This window comes from Pteropus alecto, unplaced genomic scaffold, assembly GCF_000325575.1.
Source record: "Pteropus alecto unplaced genomic scaffold, ASM32557v1 scaffold20, whole genome shotgun sequence".
NCBI lineage: Eukaryota > Metazoa > Chordata > Mammalia > Chiroptera > Pteropodidae > Pteropus > Pteropus alecto.
This window is the reverse complement of record NW_006436298.1, coordinates 18,717,639-18,740,673: the sequence shown is the minus strand read 5'-3', so window position 1 is coordinate 18,740,673 and position 23,035 is coordinate 18,717,639. Positions and strand designations below refer to the sequence as shown.

The following is a 23,035-nucleotide window of genomic DNA, read 5'->3' as shown; positions in this document are numbered from 1 at the left end:
GAGATGAAATGGCATATAGCCAAGTTGACCCTGTGCATTATGTTAATTTACTCTATTAAAATCTTTACTCATCCACTTTTTTAAAATCATAGTTGACATATAATACTATGTTAGTCTCAGGTATGCAGCATAGTGATTTGATATTTATATAGCCCATAAAGCGATCACCACGATAAGTAACAATCTGTCACCATACCAAGTTATTATGATATTACTGACTATATTTCTTTTCATCATTGTGAACTTTATTTTTATGTGATAAACATATTATCTAAATAGAATTTAGAGGTCCTACTTTATTTTTAAAAACTTAGAAAACAATGAAATACAGAGATTAAAGCAATTACTAACTTTCTTTTGTGGGGGCAGCAAATATTTAGTAATGTCCACACACAAAACTATAAACAACTGTTTTTAGGGAATAAATAAGAGCTCATCATTCTAAGAAGCACAGATAAAAATAAGCTAAGAAATAAGGATAATGAAAATAAATACAATATGATTACAGCTGACTTTCACCTTGAGAAAAGGGTCACTGACTAGTTTATCATGGAAAGGGTAATAGCAATTGCTGGGTGGTTTCTAGGGAAAGCTGAAAACAGTGATAGTGTGTGGGGTGTATGGAGTGGGGTTCTTACAGAAACTGAATCGCTAGTGTGCTTCATGTAAAAAAAAATGAAATAGCAAAAGTAACTTGTTCCTTTCATATGGTTTATCAATAAATAGTAGCTTTTCACCTAAAATGTTAAATACAGGGAAATTATGTAATATCGATACAGACTTTATTTTTTCCATTTAAAATATTTTTCTTATAAGGCAAGAGAAGAACATTTTAATTGTTCTTTCAACTACACATTCTCTTAAATGTCAATCCAAATACAGACCAGTTGACTGGTAATTATCCATCAAATTTTGACTGTATAAATAGCAAAGTCAATTATTAAGGGCATACAACATGGTCATGTTTCAAAAGTGATCCTGATATTTTGATTGCACAACAAATCCTGTTTCCAACTCTTTCCTCAGTTTCCAACATTCAGAGGGATGGGCAATTTAGAAACTGTGGTGACACTCAACATTCCACCACAGTTTAGAAGGAGCTAAGAGGAAACCCAAAAGGTCATAAGAACTTGTTTACCAGCATTTAAATCTCAGGAGTACGGCCAAGTGCAAAGCTGTGTTTACAAGGACCAAGGTTCTCAGTTCTCAACTTGCCGGACTGGGCGACTGTGTGCTTTGCTCCTTTAGACCCTACTCACACGATATGTTAGTGAATGAATTCTTAAAGACAAAGACATATCTGCAATCCTTTTAATACAAGCAAGGCTCTGGACTAAATGTATGGAAACAAGAGGATGAATGGGTGAAGCTTTAGAAATAAAATGTAAGTGCTTTCAGCTGTTTTAAAAAGCAGCATAAATAGCTTTTTGGAGATTATACCATGCTAAATGTTGTGCTAGAACCTATAAAGAAATAGAAACTCCCTTGTTTCTCATGGACAAATATCATTTGTGTAGTTCTATTACAGCAATGTGGTGACTACAGGGATCACATAAAGACTAGGCCGTTGGGACGAGCCACTCCTCTGTCCTTTTATTGTTTGCCTTATCTACAGAAACAAACTGTGCTATTCTCTTTTCCTAAGTTAGATGACCATTCAGTATATTCATACACTGTTTATTTAATAAATCCTCATATCTAAAAATTTCCCAGATTAGTGCTAAATAGAAAAAAGTAGCAAAAAGATAAATATTTTTCTCCTGAATCTAATCTTTTATTAATCTGCATACATGTTATTCCAAATATATACATGTAGATCGCCACATATATATGTGCATAGAATGTATAAATACATATATATTATACATGAATGATTTATTACAGAAATATCAGTGTTTCTAGATTACACTGCATACTTGATGAGCTGTCATTAGTGCAGAAAGGATACATAGCTTTTCAACAAAAGAAAAGAATGAGGCTGCCAGAGTGTTGCAGTGGTTTGGGCTTTTTTTTTTTTTCTTCAGCATCCATCCCTGCCAATCTCTGCACTGCCAGTAGGGAAAACCATATCCATGGCAACCAACCGTACCATTCCAACCCACATCAATGACGCCTCCAATCTAAACTGTCAAATATTCTATGCACATCATGTAAAATAGGTCTCTTTCCCCTTATACCTCTGTGCATCTCGTTTCCGTGGCTACATGTTTATGCAAATGAGAATTGTCCTTTCTCTCTCAGGTTGATTGAACACTGAATTTGTTTTGCACCTTGGCAATGCAAAGCCATGCTGTCTTGCCACCTGGTCTACCACATAATTGCAAAAAATTACATTATAATGGTAACTGTCCCCAAATTAGCCAGATAACACCGTCTACCTGCCTTGTGAGCAAAAGAAACAGTGTGCAATAAAGAAGCATGTTAAAACAGAGTCGAGATAGGGGAATAATGTTTAATTGGCTCTCCAGAGTCTACTAATTTTCAGAATTGGAAACCTAGTGTTTGATTTGTTCTTTTTAGTCAGTGAGAAGAAAAAATATCCTTCATAAATTCTGAATGACAAATTTGCCCATCTTTTTTTGCATGTGGTTCCAGCATCCCAGGAATCTAAAGTGTCATTTCCTCTCTGGAAGAAAGGAAGCACAAAACATGCTAGGTATGTACTCTAAATTTTCCCTCAGTATCAGCTCTAGCTGTAAATTTCTCCCAATCCCTGTATCTCTCTCATTCTTTTTCCCCAGCCCTCTCCAAATCTTAGATCGATACCTTGTATTTAAAGTTAAGATGCAAGATTTTTTACAGGATGACACATGTTAAAATAAAATAAAACTGGGAACCTAAAATAATTACCTTCTCTCCTCCTGTCTTCTTTAATCTATTGCTGCCCGCTAGATTATGACCTTTAAATAATTTGTTATGGTAGTGGTAGTAGTGGTTAGTTTCTTTTTCAGAAAAATCATAATTAAACATTTCACAAATAATGAAAATGATTGATTACTTTTAATTTAATTTATTTTAAATTATAATTTACATTGTTATGATGCCTTAAGTAAGGATCTTTTTTCATGTTAAATTTTCTGCAAAAATTAAAAAATGGGCAGGTAAAAATGTGGTACATAATGTATTTCCCCAGGATGTAAGTAACAAAATAAGAGATATTAGATTCTATTAAGATAAATATTGAGGATGTATTTTACTTCTTACCCTGCTTAATACCTCAATCCCTGCAAAAAAATAAAAAAATCCTTTATATTTTTTTAAAAGAACAATTTTACACAATTTCGTAAAATTTTTGTCTGATTTATCTTTTGAACTTTTTGAATAAAGACTTTCAGTAGGTTAGGGAGAAACAAAGGTCACAGAGGTGGACAAGATCCCTTTTCAATTTAATAGATCATCTGTAAATGTGTCCTGGCCAAAAATAAAAATTATGAAGTTTCCAAAGCCAGATTCTTAATCATCTTTTCTCTCATCTCCCTCTATATATTTTTTAGAGTTCAGCTGAGGCCCCACATTGTCCCTGACTAGGAAGATAAAGTGATGACTGCCTCTCTGATCTCTTGGTTCTTTCAGTGCTGTTGTTTCAGCATTTCATTAGATACCTTTTCCCGCTGGTACGACTTGCTCTCTGACAAGATTGTAAACCCTGGGGCAGAGTTGGGGGAAAATAATTTCATCTAATTCTTTTGTATTTTCAGTTCTTAAAGCGAATATTTTGCTCCGTTAAATTGAATATCAAATCTTGATTGTTCCTGGATTTTAGGCTGAGACATTTAGGCAGTGAATAGCTAATAAATATGCCTCAGGTCATGGCAGGAGAAGAGAAATCAACTTTTAGTTGTGTTTACTATGTTCAAGGAATCATGTCAAATGTTTTACATATGGAACAATAATCTTTTCCTTGTTAAAATTTACTTTTAAATAACAGATTATATTTTTCAAAAGCTGTAACATTTAAAAGAGAGGGCATGATGTCTTTAAAAATTCTGTTTGATTGTTACATCTCTGCCAATGATGTTTCCTGAGCACTGTTCTCGGCTCTTTGGGGAATTAGGAAGTGGAAGACCTAATTTTACAAGGATTATAGTCAAATGGAACACATATAAACACATATACAGACAAACACATAAATATAGGTGATACAAACAAAAGACATGTCTCAGTATCAATTATGAATGTTAATATCATCATTCCAATGGATTTACCAAATGTAATATATAAAAACTGCAAGTATTTTGGAAGGCTGAAAAAATGATCATTGGAATTGTGATCTAGGAAAAAAGTATGGACGAATAGTTCGAATTAGATTTACCCAAGGAGGACAAATATTTAAGGACTGACTTTTTAATAAAGTCAATTTTTTAAAACCTAGAGTTTGTACATTTGGACTGTCCCCACTCAGTCTCATTGTCGGAGCTCTTCATTCCTCTAAATAGCCTTTCTCTGGGCACAAGAAATTGCTTTCCAAATTTCATTTTATTCAAAGATTCCTTGCTGAATCCACCTTATATTTTCTTTAACTTTGCCTGTGCAAATGAAGTGAAATGGAGAAATAAGGCATTCATTTGCAAAATGTAAGGGCCAAAGAAGTTTATATAAATTCCACAAGTGAAAAACAGGGATTTATGCAAATAGCTAGACACTGCCTCACTTCTCCTATCTACTTTTTGGACGTACACAGTATACACTGCCTAGATTTCTCCTATAAAAGATTTTTTCAATAGAACCATTGCAGAGAAAAATTAAAAAATAGAAAACAAAAAACTATCAACTAAGAGCACCTAATTACTTGTGAAGTGGTAGTACTATTATCGAATCAGTAATAATAGTAAAATCTTATGAGACACTATGTTCCAAGAACTTTTTTTAGGCCCTTTACATATCTAAATTATTTAATCCTCACAACGGCTTTGTAAATTAGGTACATTTGCTCTGTTTTGCAGATGAGAAAGCTGAGGCATAAAGGGTACCCACAGTTACACAGCTAAGAAGTAGTGGATCTCTTAGGACCAGTTTATCTTGCAGTAGTCTCCAAAGTGTTAACCTTTTCAATTTTATGCCATATGACCTTTCTGGAATATTTTTATTCTCAATTATCACAATAAAGTTGTATCAGTAAAAAAATTCTCTTAAAATTGTAATATTTTAAAATTCTGCCTTCATAACTCAAATTCCCTTTCATTTAATCTTTCAAAGCATGAAATTGAATCTTCTCTTGGGGAGAAAAAATCCTTTCTGAAAGACTTCAAAATTGGAAGCATTACTTTTAATGTCAGCAATGATTTAGAAGGCCTGTGGTGACTTTTTAAAATATCCAGACATATGTTCATTCGTTCAGTCAGGTAGTTAACAAATATTGCATGCTTACTAAGTGCTGGCACTATTCTTGACTCTAAGGATTCAGCAGTAAACAAAAGAAAGCGCATGCCCTCATGGGACTCACTTTCAAGTGGGAGGAGAGATTAGAAAATAAAATAGAGTAAAATGGAAAGGAATGGAATGGAATGGAATGGAATGGAATGGAATGGAATGGAATGGAATGGAATGGAATGGAATGGAATGGAACAGGACATCGGATGGTGAGAAGTGCTATAACAATTTTAAAACAGAATAAGGGCATATAGAACAAAGAAAGGGGGCTGCTCTTTTATTAGGCCAGAAAAGGTTCTTTAAGTAAAGTAATATTGGAGCGGAGTTTTGAATAAAGTAAAGAGGGAGCTCAGAGGTGGGGACTGATTTGCCTAGGTTCGAGGATTATTAGGATGGCTGAATGAAGTAAGGTGAGAATTGCTGCAGAAGATGCTCTCAGTGAGGCAGCAGATGGTCAGATCATGGAGAGACTTGCAGAAAAATTATGTAATGTCCCTAATACTTTGAGAGAGAAAAAAAGCCATCTGAGAGGAATGATAGAAACTAACTTATTTTGTAAAAAGAAATCACTCTGACTCAGAGTGAAATATATAATAGAGAGTTGGGTGAAATAAGAGACTCCAGTTCAAAAGGCTTTTGTATCATCCCACACAATAAGTGATGGTGGCTTGTACTAGATGTCAGGAGATGACTTGTGAGAAGAGATTTTAAAGTTGTAAACTACATGATTTTATAACATATTAGACGTAGGTTGGGAGGAAAATAGAGGAGTAAAGGACGATTCTATTCTTTTCATCATATATTATTGATCATTTATATTTCTGATTTTTGTAACCCTTTGCCTGTTCATATCCTTTGCCCAATTTCCTACTGTGTTATCTGTTCTTTTTATTAATTTGTAACATTTCTATATACTAAAGTAATTGATCCCTTTCTGTCACACATAGTTATATATTTTTTTTTGTTTGTCATTTGCTTTTGCACTTGAATTGTGGTATTTCTCACCATACAAATGTCTTAAAATATTTATTTAGTTAAATCTTTCTATTTTTGCTGAGTATTGAAAGGGCTTACTTCACCTATGTATATACGTACTTATATTTTCTTTTTGTAGTTTTAAATTTCATTATTTATGTTTATATTTAATCCATTTGGAGAATTGATTTTATTTTAAATAGTGGGTTATGGCTCTAAATTTATTCTTGCCAAGTGGCTAACTGGTTGCCATAACACCTTTATCAAATTGTACATCTTTTCTTTATTGATTTTAAAAGCCAGCTTTACTATATCCTAAATCCTTATTTGTAGTTTTGTCTGTTAAAGAGTTAAAGAATCAGTATGGTTGAGACTGAATGGGCTCTCACAGATTGTTGACAGGAATAAAATTAATAGAAACTTTCTAAAATGTAATTGGAAGTAACATATTTAATTCGGAAATTCTTTCAAAAACTCTTTCAATAATCTGATGGATTCAGGAAAATAGAAATATGATCATATATATTATGGTATAATTAAAAATAGGAGAAAACAGAAAATAATTTAAATGTATAGCCATAGGTTATTACCTGAATAACTCATACATCCATAAAATAGAATTCTACTCAATCATTACAAATGATGGTGTCAACTTATATCGATCAATATGTAGAATGTCAATGATGTGTTGCTAAATGTTAAAGGTAGTTTTCCAAAACAACATATCTACTATGATCCCATTTTAAAGATACACATATTACAACATCTGGTCAAGATAGAGGAGTAAGTAAATGCTGTGCTCACTTCTTCTCACAACCACATCAAAATCCTAACTAAACTAGAAAACAACCATTGTTGAGAATTGCCTAAAGTCTAGCTGAACAGAAGTCCTACAACTAGGGACATAGAGAAGAAGCCACCTTGAGACTGGTAGGCAAAGACGTGGATCAGGCTTGTCTCATACTTGCGTGTGGCGTGTGGTGGTTAAAAACTGAGAGGGATATCTTGGCTGTAGAGGTCCCTCGGAAAGCGAGGGGTCCCATCCCAACACCAGGCTCCCCAGCCCAGGGTTCCAGTGCCAGGAAGGTAAGTTCCCACAACTTCTGGCTATGAAAAACAGTGGAGATTGTGGCTGAGTGAGACAGTAGGCTACAGGAGTCCCAGGTCTTTCTTTACAGGGCCCAAGCATGGACTTACTCACTGATAGACTCGCTTGCTCTGAGCTCCAGTGCTGGGGCAGCAGTTTGGAAAGTGGCAGGGACATATGGGAAGAAATTGAGTTTTCTGGCTTTGGGGCAAGGGCAGTTTTCTCCTGGACAGAAGTTCTGACAGATTCTATTATTTCTTTGTTGAGCCCTTCCCACTCCCAGTGTGCAGACACAGGCTGCCATCATACTTGAGTCTCCATCAACCTGACTAATACTGGTTTCCCCACTCTGGTAATCCCAAGACCCCAACCCACCCAACTTGCAGACACATCCAAGCTGCTTCCAGTGGCTTTTCTGTACAAATGGCTTGTCTTGGATCATGCTGCAAATTTTCCTAAACTCTCTCAAAGGTTCACAAAACCCATACAAGCAGCATCTGGCTTCAGCATGCCACATACCTTTTGCATAGCAGCTTTAAGCCTACTAATAGTGGCAGCCAGCCTCAGTTTTCGGCCTGGCCTCTTGAGGTACCTCTAAGCCCAGCACAGGTGGCAACCATCTGTGAGTTGCTTGGTGGCTCATATCAGGTGGTCCAGACTGCCGCTGAACTGAGCCTGCAGTGAGGCCCCTGTCAGGAGACCCCATGGCTGGCACTTCCAGTAGCTGGCTTCTGACCAAGCTGGAGCACCACCCATCCACTTCCATGGACAGCACACCCAAAGAGCAGATTCAGCAGGCACCAGAGCCCTGCTAAAGTGAATCCTGCCCTGTAGGGTCAGCCCCTGCACAATAGGTCCTCTACTGTGGTTATGTCCAGTCCTCAAAAACAATCAGCCTGAGGGTCAGTCTCTCCCACTGACATGCAAACTACAATGAAGGCTTAACTACAATAGGAGGGCACATACAACCCATACAAGGGACACACCTAGAGCACCCCCCTCAGTTGACCATGGAGACTGTGCCATTGGGCCCCATAGGATACCTACTACATAAAGCTACTCTACTAAGAGTAGGAGACATAGCAGCTCTATATAGTACATAGAAACAAACACAGGGAGGTAGCCAAAATGGGGAGACAAAGAAACACATCCCAAATGAAAGAACAGAACAAAGCTCCCCCCCAACCCCCCGAAAAAAGAACTAAACAAAGTAGAGACAAGCAATCTAGCAGATGCGGGGTTCAAAAACTGATTATAAGGTTGTTCAATGAACTTAGGTGAAGAATAGATAAACTCAATGAGAACTTTAACAAAAAATTAGAAAACAAAAAATAGAGATAGAAAATGTAAAAAAGAACCAGTCAGAAATGAAGAATACAATAACTGAAATAAGGAAAACACTAGAGGGAATTGACAGTAGATTAGATGAAGCAGAGGTTTGAATTAGCAATTTAGAAAATAAGGTAGCAGAAAACAACCAACCAGAGCAGCAACAAGAAAAAAAGTCCACAAAATGAGGATATTTTCAGGAGCCTCTGGGAAAACATAAAGCAAATCAAGATTCACATCATAGGGGTACAAATGGGGAAGAGAGAGAGAACAAGAGATTGAAAACCTATTTGAAGAAATAATGATGGAAAACTTCCCTAACCTGATGCAGGAAATAGACATACAAGCCCAGGAAGAGTGGAAAGTCTCAAACAAAATGAACCCAAAGAGGCCCACACTAAGACACATCAAAATCAAAATGCCAAAGTTTAAAGACAAAGAGAGAATCTTAAAAGCAGCAAGAGAAAAGCGGTTACCTACAAGGGAGATCCCATAGGACTGTCAGCTGATTTTTCAACAGAAACTTTGCAGGCCAGAGGGATTGGCGCAAAATATTCAAAGTGATAAAAAGCAAAGACCTATAATCAAGATTACTATACCCAGCAAAGCTATCATTTAGAACCCAAAAACAGATAGTTTCACAGACAAGAAAAAGCCAAAGAAGGTTATCACCACTAAACCAGTATTATGAGAAATGTTAGAGGAATTTCTTTGAGAAGAAGAAAAATAAAAAATCAAAAATATGAATAATAAAATGGCAATAACTACATTTCTGTCAATAATTACTTTAAATGTAAGTGGAGTAAGTCATATAAATGCCATATGATTTCTTACATGTGGATTCTAATAAACAAAATAAACAAAACAGAAAGAAACTCATAGATACAAAGAACGAGTTGATGGTAGCCAGATGGGAGGGGGATTGAGGGTAGTGGTGAAAAGGGGAAGGGATTAAAAAGTACAAATTTGTAATTTAAAAATAGGCATGGGGATGTAAAGTATAGCATAAGACATATAGTCAATAATATCGTAATAACTATGTATGGTGTCACATGGGTACTAGATATATCGAGGTGATCCTTTCATAAGTTATATAAATGTCTAATCACTATGTTGTACATCTGAAATTAATAAAATATTGTATGCCAACTGTAATTGAAAAATATAATCAAAAAAGAGAGAAAAAGACATATGTTACATCTATACATATTGAAATTAACCTAGAAAAAATATTCTCCAAAATGTTACTAGTGATTATTTGCTAATAGTAGTAATGCTAAAAGTAGAAATATAGATAATAGTGCTAATGGTAGCATTATGGGTAATTTTTTCTGCTTGCTTTTTTTTGCTTCTGTTTTTTCTATGTAAACATGAATAATTTAAATAATTTTAAAATGCAAAAACTTAAATACATATTGAATGGAGTTTCTAGACACAGTTTCCACATGTGTGTATAGGGATGGCTGCACCCGCACACAACACTAAGCAATTCTCAGACACTGGCAGAATGTCCAAGAATTAAACAATATTCTAACACCATCTACCTGGAGATAACATCAGATTCTACAGGTAAAAGGCTTAGTCACACAAGACCACCTTCTGCTTTAGATGCCAGCTACAAACCAAGGCTCTTACCTGTGCTTCTGACCAGTTAGCTATAGGTTGGAAGTTCCCAAGACCCCCTCTCCTCAGGTTTGATTAGTTTGCTAGAAGCTCACAGAACTCAAGAAAAATTATTTACTCACTAGATCACTCAGAAACAGGCAGATGGAAGGAGAGGCATAGGGCAAAGTATGTAGGAAGAAGCCTGCAGTTTCCATGTCCTCTTCAGCGTGCCACTCTCCCAGCGCCTACATGTGTTTACCAGCCCAGACACTCTCTGAATCTCATCCTCTTGAATTTCTATGGATGCCTCATTACATAGACATGATTGATTAAATCATTGGCCATTGGTGATTGAGTATACCTTCAGCCTCTCTCCTCAACTGGGAGTATGAGAGTTGGCTAGAACTGAAAGTCCCAACCCTCTAATCACTTGGTATATTCTCCTGGAAACCAGCCCCCATCCTTAGGTGCTTTCCAAAAGTCACCTCATTAACATAACAAAAGATTGTGATTACTTGATCCCCAAGGTTTTAGGAGCTGTGAGCCAGGAATTGTGGACAAGGACCAAATATATATGAGAAACATATTTTGATTATCTGAATGATCAAGTAGATATTTTCCATAAATCACAGTATCACACATATATTGAAATATGATTTATAGCAATGCAAGAAGCCTTAGACCAGATGTATTATATATATTGTAAGAGCTAACCTGTGCCACATTTTTTTTGTTAAAGCCTCATGTCCAGAATCTCTGCCTCACATTCATGTATGTGCTTAATGGGAGCCCATAGACTTAGTTCCACTCTGCTTGCCCTCAGGAAAACATGATGGTGTAAGCATTGTCCTACACTGGGTAACTGAGCTCAAAGGACTGTTTTTAATCCCTTACAAAAAGTTTTTCTTTTGGTATGCTCTTGTTATAGCCTGATCCTCCTTGCACTGGAAGGAGAATTTGGCTTCAAATTCTTTTGTATTAAAAAGAACGAGAGTTTTGCTCATTTGAATAGACACTCATTTGTTTTCCAAAGAACTTCATGAGCCACTTTGACTGCTTTCATCTTCTTTCTTTCCACATGTTAGGAAAATAAGGTTCAGAGAATTTACATGATTTTTCCAAGACAGCAGCACAAGTTGTCAAACTCAGCTATTTGTCTTTCCAACCTGAGGCTCTATTTTATTTTATCACATAGACTTCCACACCTGTCATTGAAAGCCATAGCTTTTAAAGAGCTAGCAAGAAGGGAAAACCCAAACACTTTTGATTATAAAATATGATTGATAAGAAATTATAAATAATTACTTCACAAAATACTTTCCCACTTTTACTTTTATTTGGTAATAAGAAATAGCAGAAAATAAGAGAAAAGTAAAGGATTCTTTAAAATTCCCCAGACTATTTTCTGAAAGCTACTTCTTGCCCAAAAAGATTTTTTTCAATTACTTGGCAAATAAACATACTGTGAAATCTACTGATTTATATGTATTACAGATGGTGTACTAGAAGGAAAACACTAAATTAGAGGAAAATATATATGACACAATGCTGCAAAGTGTACCACTTATTTAATTCTTCTGGTATTCTTCAAATATAATGAAAATTATCACTATATTTTTAAAATGATAATATGGCTTATATCTTAAAAGTTAAAAAAGGTAAAAATGCTCTAAAATATCTGTAAATCAAATATTTACAGCTAAAATATTTTATAAAAGCATAATTTGGTATAATATTTTTCAAGTTTTGAATGAGCATCCTAGTGCATTAATATCCAACCATGCAGCAATGTCATGCTTTATGAGCATCATTGTCAAAATGTCTAATCAATTTGCTTATATTATAAATCATGCCCTATTCCTATTGGTTTTCTGCACATCTACATTCAACTAATAGACTCAAAGTCCATGTTATGTATGTTAATTTAAAATTCCTTTATATACAACTTCTGCAGAAATAACTGACCAGGAGAGCATTTTGGTCATATTGTTTTCATGTTTGATATCCAACAGCTGCACTCTCTGAGTCAATGCTAAATAGAGATTTTTCTAGTAGGTAACATAACTTTTCATTTAATTGGAACTGGCACGTGCTCTTGTAAATAGTCACTTTTCTTTTTTCTTGATTGATTCTTAAATTAGTTGTCAATGCAAGGTCAATAGTGACTCCTCTCAGGCCCTCCAGCTAAAAGAATGGTCAAAAGCCTGCTGAAATGCTAATCAATTTCACATTATTTCATTTGTCTTCATGTTTACAAATTTTCATTGTCATACAGACCCATGGGTCTCCATACAGTTTTTTAATGAGTTATAAACATTTATTCTCATTAATGTTTTAGAAAATTTGAAAAAAAAATCACACAGTCATCACAATAACACAACCATTATTTGTGTTTATTCTAGTCTTTTTATTAATGAATTTTTTAAAAGTATCATATTTAAAAAAAAAAGTGTCAATCTCTGCCCTACTTTGGCCTTTAGATATTTGTAATTGCAAGAATCATCATCCTTGGTTCATGATAACATTCTCATTAGTGGTTCAAGCATATGCTTATTTGTAACACTGTAAAATCCTTCACAAATTCACCATCTCCCATTGAAAATAATCTGCATTAAACACTATATCCCCCATTTCTCCCTTTTCCTTCACCCACAGAAAGTAGCAATCATTCAAAATTCTTACTTCATATGAAATGTATTCTATATTACATATATTATAAATATATATATATTTATTATATATATTCCTATATAAATTGTAAATTGTGTTTATATGTGATCCTAAGAAGTATATATTTTGTTTCTGATTTTGTAAAAAGTTTAGTCTACTGCATGTAATCTTCTGGAATCTACTTTTCTCATTTAATAATCTTACTACTAAGATTTATTTATAATGTTGTCTATTACTCTGTCATTCATTATGACACTGCATAATAAACCACTGTGAATATACTACACTTTTGTCATCTCTTCTCACTTGAATGGGCATTCGGATTGCCTTTGTTATAGTCTTCATAACTAGTAGTTTTAGTAGTTTCGTGATATTCTATCAATTTCCTTAATTGGTTCTATTTTTTTATTTAGTTGCATCTAATACTTTTCTCTACTGATCAAGGTTGAAGAGAGCAACTTTATACTAATAGATTTTCTACACTATACATTAAACTTATAACTAGAAAGGGAATAATTAGGTTAAAAGGTATGAACAGAATAGATATTTCCAATTTGCATTCTAAAGTATAACTTCATCGGCAATTCTACAATTACTAGATTGCAATAAGCACTGCCTCCATTTTTTGTTGTTAATTTAAGAGATAGTTATGTTTTGCTTTTAGGCCTCACTGACTTCAATCAATCAATTTTAACATATTATAGAACTTCAGATCTGGAAACACCTCTGATCTGGTAATTTTTCATTTGATTAACATAAAGGTAAGGCATTAAGAGTGAAATAATAGCTCATAACCTGGATTGAAAGTCTAGTATTAAATTCTGAATGGAATATATCGTCAGTGGACATTGTTTATTCTTAAAAGAGTGATTCTAACTTGCAAATAATGAAGCTGAAGCTTAAAGAAAATAAGTAACTTTCTAAAATTATAGTTAATTTTCCATCACAGTATATTGTTTTCCAACTGATCTAATATAAAATAGATCATCGAAAATTTTCATTTTGAATGATCTTTTCTAAATTCCTGTAGGATTTACAGTCCTGGTCTTATAGTATAGTATTTGAACATGCTCCTATTGTTGTTTTTTATGAGGTATGGTCTTTCATTGCTGATTTTTCTCCCATAAATTTATCCTCAAAATGTGCTGCTCAGTGGTAGGCCTAGAGTAGTTTGTTAATACTGACTTGCTGAGCTGACTTCTCAGAAGTTAGAGTCTTTCTCCTTTGGAGATACTTCTTTACCATTCCTCTAAATCAAAGAATTATTAATTATATAGTTTTGATATCTCATTTTCAACACACCCTTTTTCATATTCCCTAAGTTCAATAATATTAATATTAACTACAGTTTGTATCACATTGTGGCTTAATGTTCATGGCTGCGCTTGTATAATTTAAAAAAAATTGTATGCCTTTGGAATGATCACATTAGTTGGCCAATGGAAATAATAATAGGGACTTTTTTTTTTTCAGGTTCATACAGGGTGAGAACGCCTGCCAGGCATTCACAACACATAGCTGCTCTTTTTCAATTACCACAACCAGAGACAATTGTTATTCAGCCTGATTTGGCCCTAACTAAGCAAACACATATTTAACACTTGGTCTTGATGACTAATGTTAACTATTTCAACCATCATAACTATAAATTCCTACCCTTTTGCTCCATGCCTATAATCCTGTAATCTACATTTTAATTGTCTGATAATTACTCTGATCAATTCATTTTGCCCACTTTTATAAACAGTTACCAATCTTTGCAGCCCTGTGTTGAAATGGACCCCTGGATGGGTCATTTATTATGTGTCCAAAAACTGGCCAAGTGTGTAAAATAAATACACATTTTCACCTTTTTCATATTCTTTTGACCTTAGCCTAGGACGATTAGCTTTCCTTAGGTTTTACTAAATAGTCATATGTCCATATATATCCTAGTCTCCTTTTTATCTCCTTCTGATAGAGCAATTTCTTTGGCTATAGAGAGATGAATTTCATAATTCATCAGATAAAAGATTCTCAGCCCCTCTTCCTCCACAACTGAACTACAGCACATAACATTTAGTTAGTAAAAACCTTTGCTATATTAAATACATCTTTTCTTTTTAGCACTAAGTCTATGCATTTCCAGAGACATGGGTTGATTTTTTGTGCACTAAAAGTAGACAATGAGGCCTCTAACACATTCTTCTCAATGGTAAGCTTACTCTGCACTGTAACACATAATGCATTTTCTCAAGGACTTTTCTTCATGTTACAAACAAGGACTGAGGGTATTTGGTAGATGTGGAATATGACTTACAGAAAGCTGAAATAATCAACCTGAGGTCAAATAGTCAGTCCCTTGGCCAGTTTTGTTCAGAACCTTGAACTTATAATTCTGTCTTCAGATTTAACATTACGTAGAATCTATTTTTTTTCATCCAGCTAGGAAAAAAAAAAAAAAAAACGAAACTTTAACAGACACTTGAGAATGAATTGTTACCTCTTATTTATCTTGGTATATAAACTTTCGACTGTCAATGGTAAGCAAGAGAATCTCCAGGGAAAAAATTCAGTTAAGATGAAACACCACCCACAAACACCACAAAAAACAAAAACAAAACAAAACAAAACACAGATTATTTTAAACTGGTAAATTCTGGTAGCTGTGAAATTCTTAATGGATTATATGTGTTAAAGTGTTAATTTTAAAATTAGTTATTTGGATCATGAAACATTTTCCCATTGAAATTATATGTATCTGTTGGTTATGCTCTTAGGAAAGAATGAACAAAAAGCCTATTTAATGCATAATGGACTTAAACAATGATAATAATAGTATTACTTCAACTACATCTCATATTGTTTCCATGCGAGTAAATATCTCAGGCTCCAGACTTTTACACCAGGACCACTTCAAAAGCAGATATGACTGCTTTCCATGCATAAGGAACAGGCCAGTTGATAGAAAAGCTAGAAATGCGAGCAGGTTTCAAAACCAGTATCTTAATTATATATAGGAAAAATGACATTTTGCTATCTGCTTAAAGGATGTCAGACACTCCCCAGGTTCTCTGAATTGAGAAAGAATGAGCTGTTAGTCTCCAGCAAGTGGAAATCTGAATGCAGACCATCCCTCATTCCATGTATAGACCTGCATTGTGTGCAAGGAGACAAGAGCCAACATAACCCACAGGAAAGAAGTGTAATTGAGAAGGGAGGAAACATATGGAAGTTTAAGTCTGGGTAAGGAATATCTTAATTTGTAGACACATACCATGAGTAGTCATAGTGAGGAGGAAAGAAAATTGAATGATGAGCCATACTAAACTCATGCCTTTTGTATTTGGGAAAATCTGCTTCGATCCTGATCCCTGGTTTCCACACCTCTGAAAGGAGGATATTAAATTCAATGATTTCTCAGTGGCTTTTCAGCTTTAAAATGCTATCTTGGGCTGCAAACATGCATAAACAATACAGTTCTAGAGGGGAGGCAGGCAAAAATCTGGCATGGCAAAGACCTAATGTTGAAGAATGAGGGTCTGGGAAGAAAGTGACCAGGTAATGGCCAGAACCCAGCAAAAGGAAATAGAGTGGGTAGTAGGACTTGGAACTGAGGTAGAGGTCATGCTTACCTAAAGGCCATGCTTCTTTAAACTGTTTTAAAGGTAGCTTCACGAATAAGCTGGCACCGAGTATCAGAGTATTGAGCCAGGCCACTTTAAACACCTTCTTGTCTCTGGTCAGGATTTAGCCTGAAGAGTATGATGGAAAGAAGGCCTCATGAATCATGAGATGGTGTTGTATGGTAGTAAAGATTTCCAAACTATTCATACCTTCTTTTTTTCCATTGATCAATACCCTTTGGGTTTTGATTTTCCCCTTCCTCCCACCCCATTGAAAATCACTACCATAGTAAGTCATTATTTCTGATGAAAATAAGTCACAGTCCTTGGATGTAATGGGAAGAGGCTATGGTTGAGATGTATGGTTATGCTGGGAGAGAAAGAGGAGATATACAGTGACTGAGACCAGGCAGAAACTAAAATATATATATATTGAACATCTGATTGCTTTAAGCCAAGTATAATATTAGATTATATAATTTATCTACATGGAGTTAACATTAAATTTATTTAGCTGTTAAATGAAGATACAAACTATATATATCCAAAAGATTAGAAGTAGCTATTATAATAACTATTGATAATAATTTACTGTTCTTATCCATGACCTTGAAATCTATACATATATTGGCATATTATGTAATGAATAATTCTGATGTTTTTCCCTCGGTTCATGTTAACTTTGCAAATAAAGCTTTAAAAAATATTTCGTACACCTCTAAGGTAAGCTGGACAATTATTTATGAGACTTTACTTCATTGTTCCACTTGTCATATTCTTTAGTAGATAGATAATTGTCTACCAATTAAAATCAAGATTTTAGAGAATTAAAGAAAGAACATAACTTGTTGCTAAACAATTGGCAAGAGTAATCATATTATAAAGAAATGGAATCAGTCAATATGAAAAATCACTTTGATTTTCCTTTTGAATTTAACTATTTGATGAGAAGTTTCTTTTTCCTTTAATAGTGGATAAGTCTCCTTGGCACACTCATGAACTGTGATACTTATGTTTAGGTAGCTGAGCCTTATATATAAAGAAAAAAAAGTTTCAATAACAAGTATAGGAGGTCAAAATTTCACTAAGATCTGAAATATAATCATAGACTTTCAATGTGACAATCATCTTTGTCATTCATGAGTAGGAAAAACATTCAATTGAGTCAAAAATAATTTTTTTCTAAGTAAGTTGTTGGAAATTTGAACTATTGAATCTGACAGAAGCTGTAATATTAAAGAGATATTTGGTGTAGACTATAGAAACAATAAGTTAAATTATGAGATGGGGTTGAGTTATAAAATGAGATATTTAAGCATGACAAATTTAAGAGCAAATATACTTAAATAAAAAAATTACAATAAGTTAGATATGAATTTTCAGTGCAGTGTGACAACCAAAGTATCATATAATTTTGGTATTGGTTCTGCAGAAAGGAGAAAATTAAAATAATATTTATGAAGAATCTAAAATAAGTCTGGTGCTATTGGGTCCTTACATGTTTATTAGTTCCATCTTAATTCTTACAGATCAATATTAATATTGACAATATGGCAGACATAAAAAACTGAAATTATAAGCAATCAAGAAATTTGTCTAAGATCATACAGTTAGTCCTAATTGCACAAAATGCTCCAGATCTATGGTATGCACAAGACAATCCTAAATTGCTCATATATTCTTTTAGGCATCTTACTACTTGAAATATTTAAAGAAATTCATTAGTTGCAAAGATGAAGTTTTCCATCTCTTAAACAGGCTTTTTAGTCAAAACAAGTGCCATGTTTTACCATCTGATTTTGGGCAAGTTGGTCTACTTATAGATAAGGAGGAAACTGTGCCTCAGTTTCCTCATCTATAAAAAGGGCATAACAATAGAACTTTCCCACAGGATTGTTAAGAGAGTGGAATGACTTAAGGCATGTTAAGTACCTTGAAAAGGAATTTACAAATAGGAAATGCTTAATAAATTATTATCATTACCACTTTGATTTTCTTTCAGCTATTTCATTGGTTTAAAATAATCCTTTTTAGATTATAAATAAGAGAGATGTTCAAATAAGACACTCATTCTATTTGCTCTCGTAAATGTTAAACCTTCAAGAGAAAAGTTAGAACTATTCCTTAAAGTGCTGAAGTATGGTCATTGAGTGATCTGTAAAGTGAGCTCAATCATTCTATTTCAGATCCTCATTAGCCTAGAAAATCAAGATTTTAGAAAGATTTCAAGTAAAATTAGACAGCAAATTATGAAGTATTGTGTGAACACACTGCATATATTGAGTGAAAAGATGATCCAGTAATGTCAGGTTTACCCGATACTGTTAAACAGACCTTGAACATTTAAAAATTATTTTGAAATTATTTTATTTTAACTTCCTTAATGCCTAAACTGGATGCATATGACAATGTAACTCTAACAGAGAAATTGTTACTTTTCACTTTATTTGTGAAAGCACTTTGAAAAGTTGAAAGTCACGTACGATCATAAGTGCCAAACAAGGAAGCAATAGGTTTCTCTGTGCAGTAAATTCTGAACACTATAAACATGCAGACAAATGACAGTAAATATGTGACACAGTTCCTGGAGTCAAACTGGAAAGTAGAAAGCTTCAAATAAGATTATCAGTGTGTTTCTAGAATATCCTTACAAGCAAAGATACCTTAGGATATTTGAGAAAAACGAGACAGCAGTTTCTCATGAATAAATCCTGATCTGTCTGCTCATAGAACAGACATACAACGGAGAACCCAATGGCTCTCATTCTTTGTTTTCCCTCTTGATTTCAACTACTTGTTTCCAATTGTGTACATACAAAAGAATACTGAAGCAGATTGGTCAGACTATCCATGAGGGTTTTTTTCTTAATGTTTTCTATAAATGCAGCAAAAATTTGTGAAATGTATTAACTTAAAAAAATTAAAAGTCATGTTCTTTTGACCTTCATTCAACAACAACAACAAAAAGTCTCATATTATGAAGATAATTTAACAAAAGCAATGACTTGGAAGAAGGAAGAATTTTAAATAAAAGAAATGAATTATTTTTCTGCTTTCATGGTATGAGGTAGATGAGAAGCATGAATGTGAGACAACTTTTCAGAATTGATTAAGCACACCTTTAGACAATCTGTGTTGTTAAAAATAGCATTTAGAAATATTGGAGTTGTGGTTCTTAGGGATGGTTACAATGCCAATATTCATTGTATTTAATGATTTAAACATTTCTGAAAAACAATCTTAGTATTTCGTAGAAGAACGTGAGTGATGAAACGTAGAATGAGTAGTTAGATTTAGCGATCTTTCCCACGAGAAAGATAATCAACATTAAAGAAATAACAAAAGCAACAAAATGTAAAAGTCTGCATTAGAAGCAAACAGCTTTGCTCTCTCAGAGATGTTATCACAAGCCCCACCCTACACCACCTCTAGAAAGCTACTCACTTGCTTATCCCATGAGATGAAAAAGCTCTGTAATTCAAAAAATTTGTAAAGGAAACATATAGAACTTGTAGATTGTTTTAACATAATCCTTTCTGGAATGTTCTCACTGATTACTGAGAATAAGCCATCTCCCTTGTTTCATGGAAGAAATCTTCATGTAGCCACTATAGCTCAGCTGAGGGGTGCAGAGATTGTCTCATCATTAAGCCTTTTGCATTGATAAGATGTGTTGCATCCTTTACAACAACCAAGTGCATTCCATTTCACCTCTCTTTCACCCATAGTCCTATACCATTAGTAGTAGTAGCATTGTCCCTATTTTAAAGCGGAAAATCAAGCTTAAATTTAGAGAGGTCAAGAAATTTTTACAGAGAGCCAGAACTGATTTCCAAACCCAGTTTTGCTGACTAGAGTCTGCACACTATAGAAAACTGTCTCTGCTTTATAAAGTTAACATTGGTAAACTTAGAAAGCAACTTGCAAAACTATTATATGTGGAAGCATTTAATGCTATGATTATAACGTTCTACTTGTGTGTGAGTGACACCTAGTAGGAGTCCCTAGAATGCTAGTTCCCTCACAATTTCTCCTTATAACTGATTTAAAATTTGTCTTATTTTAAAGAGAGCAACAGAAGACCGCACATGGAGTCTGCTTAAAGAACGCACTTCATTTTTTGTAAACATATTTACAGTATTGGTATCATTTCAAAGGGAAATGCATTTCTCCTGTTGATGCTTATGGTAATTCTCTCTACAACAACAGCATAGACTGTATAAACATAATGATAATTTTAGAGTGGAAACATATCAATCACAATTTGTACATACAATTTCGGAAGACATCGTGTGTTATACAGTGTCTCCAAGGAATGTGTTTGTTCTGCAAGGAAATAAAATGCAGCTCTGCAATAAATGTTACTGAAGATATCACCACTGTGTTCCACCTTGCACTCAAACTCCTTGCGAAACTAGACTTTGACACATATAAATTTGACAACTATGAACCATTTGGAATCTTGACCCTTATTCCGAAAGATTCCTCTTTTATGCAACTAAAACCAGGCTCTCATTTTCTTAGTATAACTTACTCTTAGCATCCGTCCACAAATATTAACTTGGGGTCATGTCAGTTCAGGTTATTAATTTTTTTCCTCCAATTACCCTATTCAAACACTGGAAAATACATAAATTGTAACCTATGTCTAATACCATTCTCAGAGTTCATGTCATGGGACTAACTTATAATGAGATCTTTTTGGCTTCTCCAGTAAAACTAAATCTTGGAAAATATCCAAGATGTATCTGTCTTATATCAAATTCTGCTCTAGAGAATGTGGTGATACAAATGTAGGCAACAGTAAATACCTCTCTAGCTCCAGTAAAACAGTAACTTAATTAAATAATAATCTGTTGCTTGTAATATTTTACAGTTTTTAAAGAGATATTAAATATCTCCTCTTCACAGCAGCCCTGTGTAATAGATAGAATTGATATTATACTCACATTTACCCAGCGGGAAACTAAGAGTCTAAGACAATAAGCAACCTGTCTAAGGTTAGACACCTGGAAAGAATTAATGATAGTGTAAGTCAAAGATTTCTGACTCTTATTCTAGAGCTCTTCTTACCACACCATTAAGTCTAAGTAGAAAAAGCCAAAGCGAGGTCACTCATAAATTTGTGGGTAAAACATAAGTACATTTACTTTGGGGCTAAATGTACAAAGAAATCTTGTAGTCATCCTTGATTTGGCAATTCAGGTTTTTCCTGCAACTGTCAAAATTCCATTCTGCTGAGGGCACATTCTAGAAGAATATTTTTTCAGAATATCAAAACCTTAAAAATTATAAGTAATAAAGGGAAACTTGCCCAACCAGCTATTAAACTATATTATAAAATTAACAATTATTTAAAAATTTGGTAATGGTTCAAGATGAAACAGTTCAAAAACAGACCCATATATATTAAAGAACTTAATATGTTCCCAAGGAAATAGAGGTAGAAGAATTAAATTATTCAGATATTGGTGTTAGAAAAATTATCTATCTTTTTTCTCCATCTCACAACAAAGAATGAAATATATTTCAAATGGATTAAAGAATTAAATATATATAAAAATACATCGGTAGGTGTTTAACAAATTGAGGTTGCTGATTATCGTTGCACGAGTTATGTGCTGCACAAGTCAGAGATTGTTTTCATGTGGACTACAGTGTAAATGGTACACTGGGTGAGCAATGTTGGTACTTTGTAACCAGTTTTTGGTTGGGGAAGGATTTTTTAAATGAGAAAGTAATATAAAATCTCATAAAAAGAGATTGATAGAGTAGACCACATAAACACATTTGAATATTATATATCATACATTATAAAATTAAAAGACAAAACAAGAGCTGGTAAAAAAACACTTGCAACATCTATGGCCATGCCACCCTGAACACCCCCGATCTCTTCTGATCTCTGAAGCTAAGCAGGGTCGGGCCTGGTTAGTACTTGGATGGGAGACCACCTAGGAAGACTGGTGCTGTAGGCATTAAAAAAGCAAGCAAACAAACAAAAAAACCACTTGCAACAAATATGATAATCTCATAGTTTATATATGAAATACATACATATATGTGATGAAATCAAATTTAACTTTACAAAAACCTCACCCAAATCCCAACAGCACCATTCATTACAGCACCATTCATTACTTGTATAAGTTAGGGTAATGCTAAAAGGTTTAACAAAAGACCCAAAAATGTAAAATAGCTCAACCACAATATAAACAGGCATTCTTAAACTTTTTGTACCAGAGCCATATTAGCTGTCTGGTAACCGATTACTGTTTTTAAATACATAGATAAAATTTCAAAGATTTCAAAAGAAAACAATTATATTCAAATGAAGCCATGAAATATTAAAATAAATTATGATATAATAATAAAGTTGTTTATTAAAACACTA

At 33.9% G+C, this 23,035-nt stretch overlaps 1 pseudogene; it reads left to right on the top strand.

Moving 5' to 3' along the window:
* Positions 1-22,501: 22,501 nt before the first annotated feature.
* LOC112480694 lies at positions 22,502-22,619 on the top strand (annotated as a pseudogene).
* Positions 22,620-23,035: the final 416 nt, after the last annotated feature.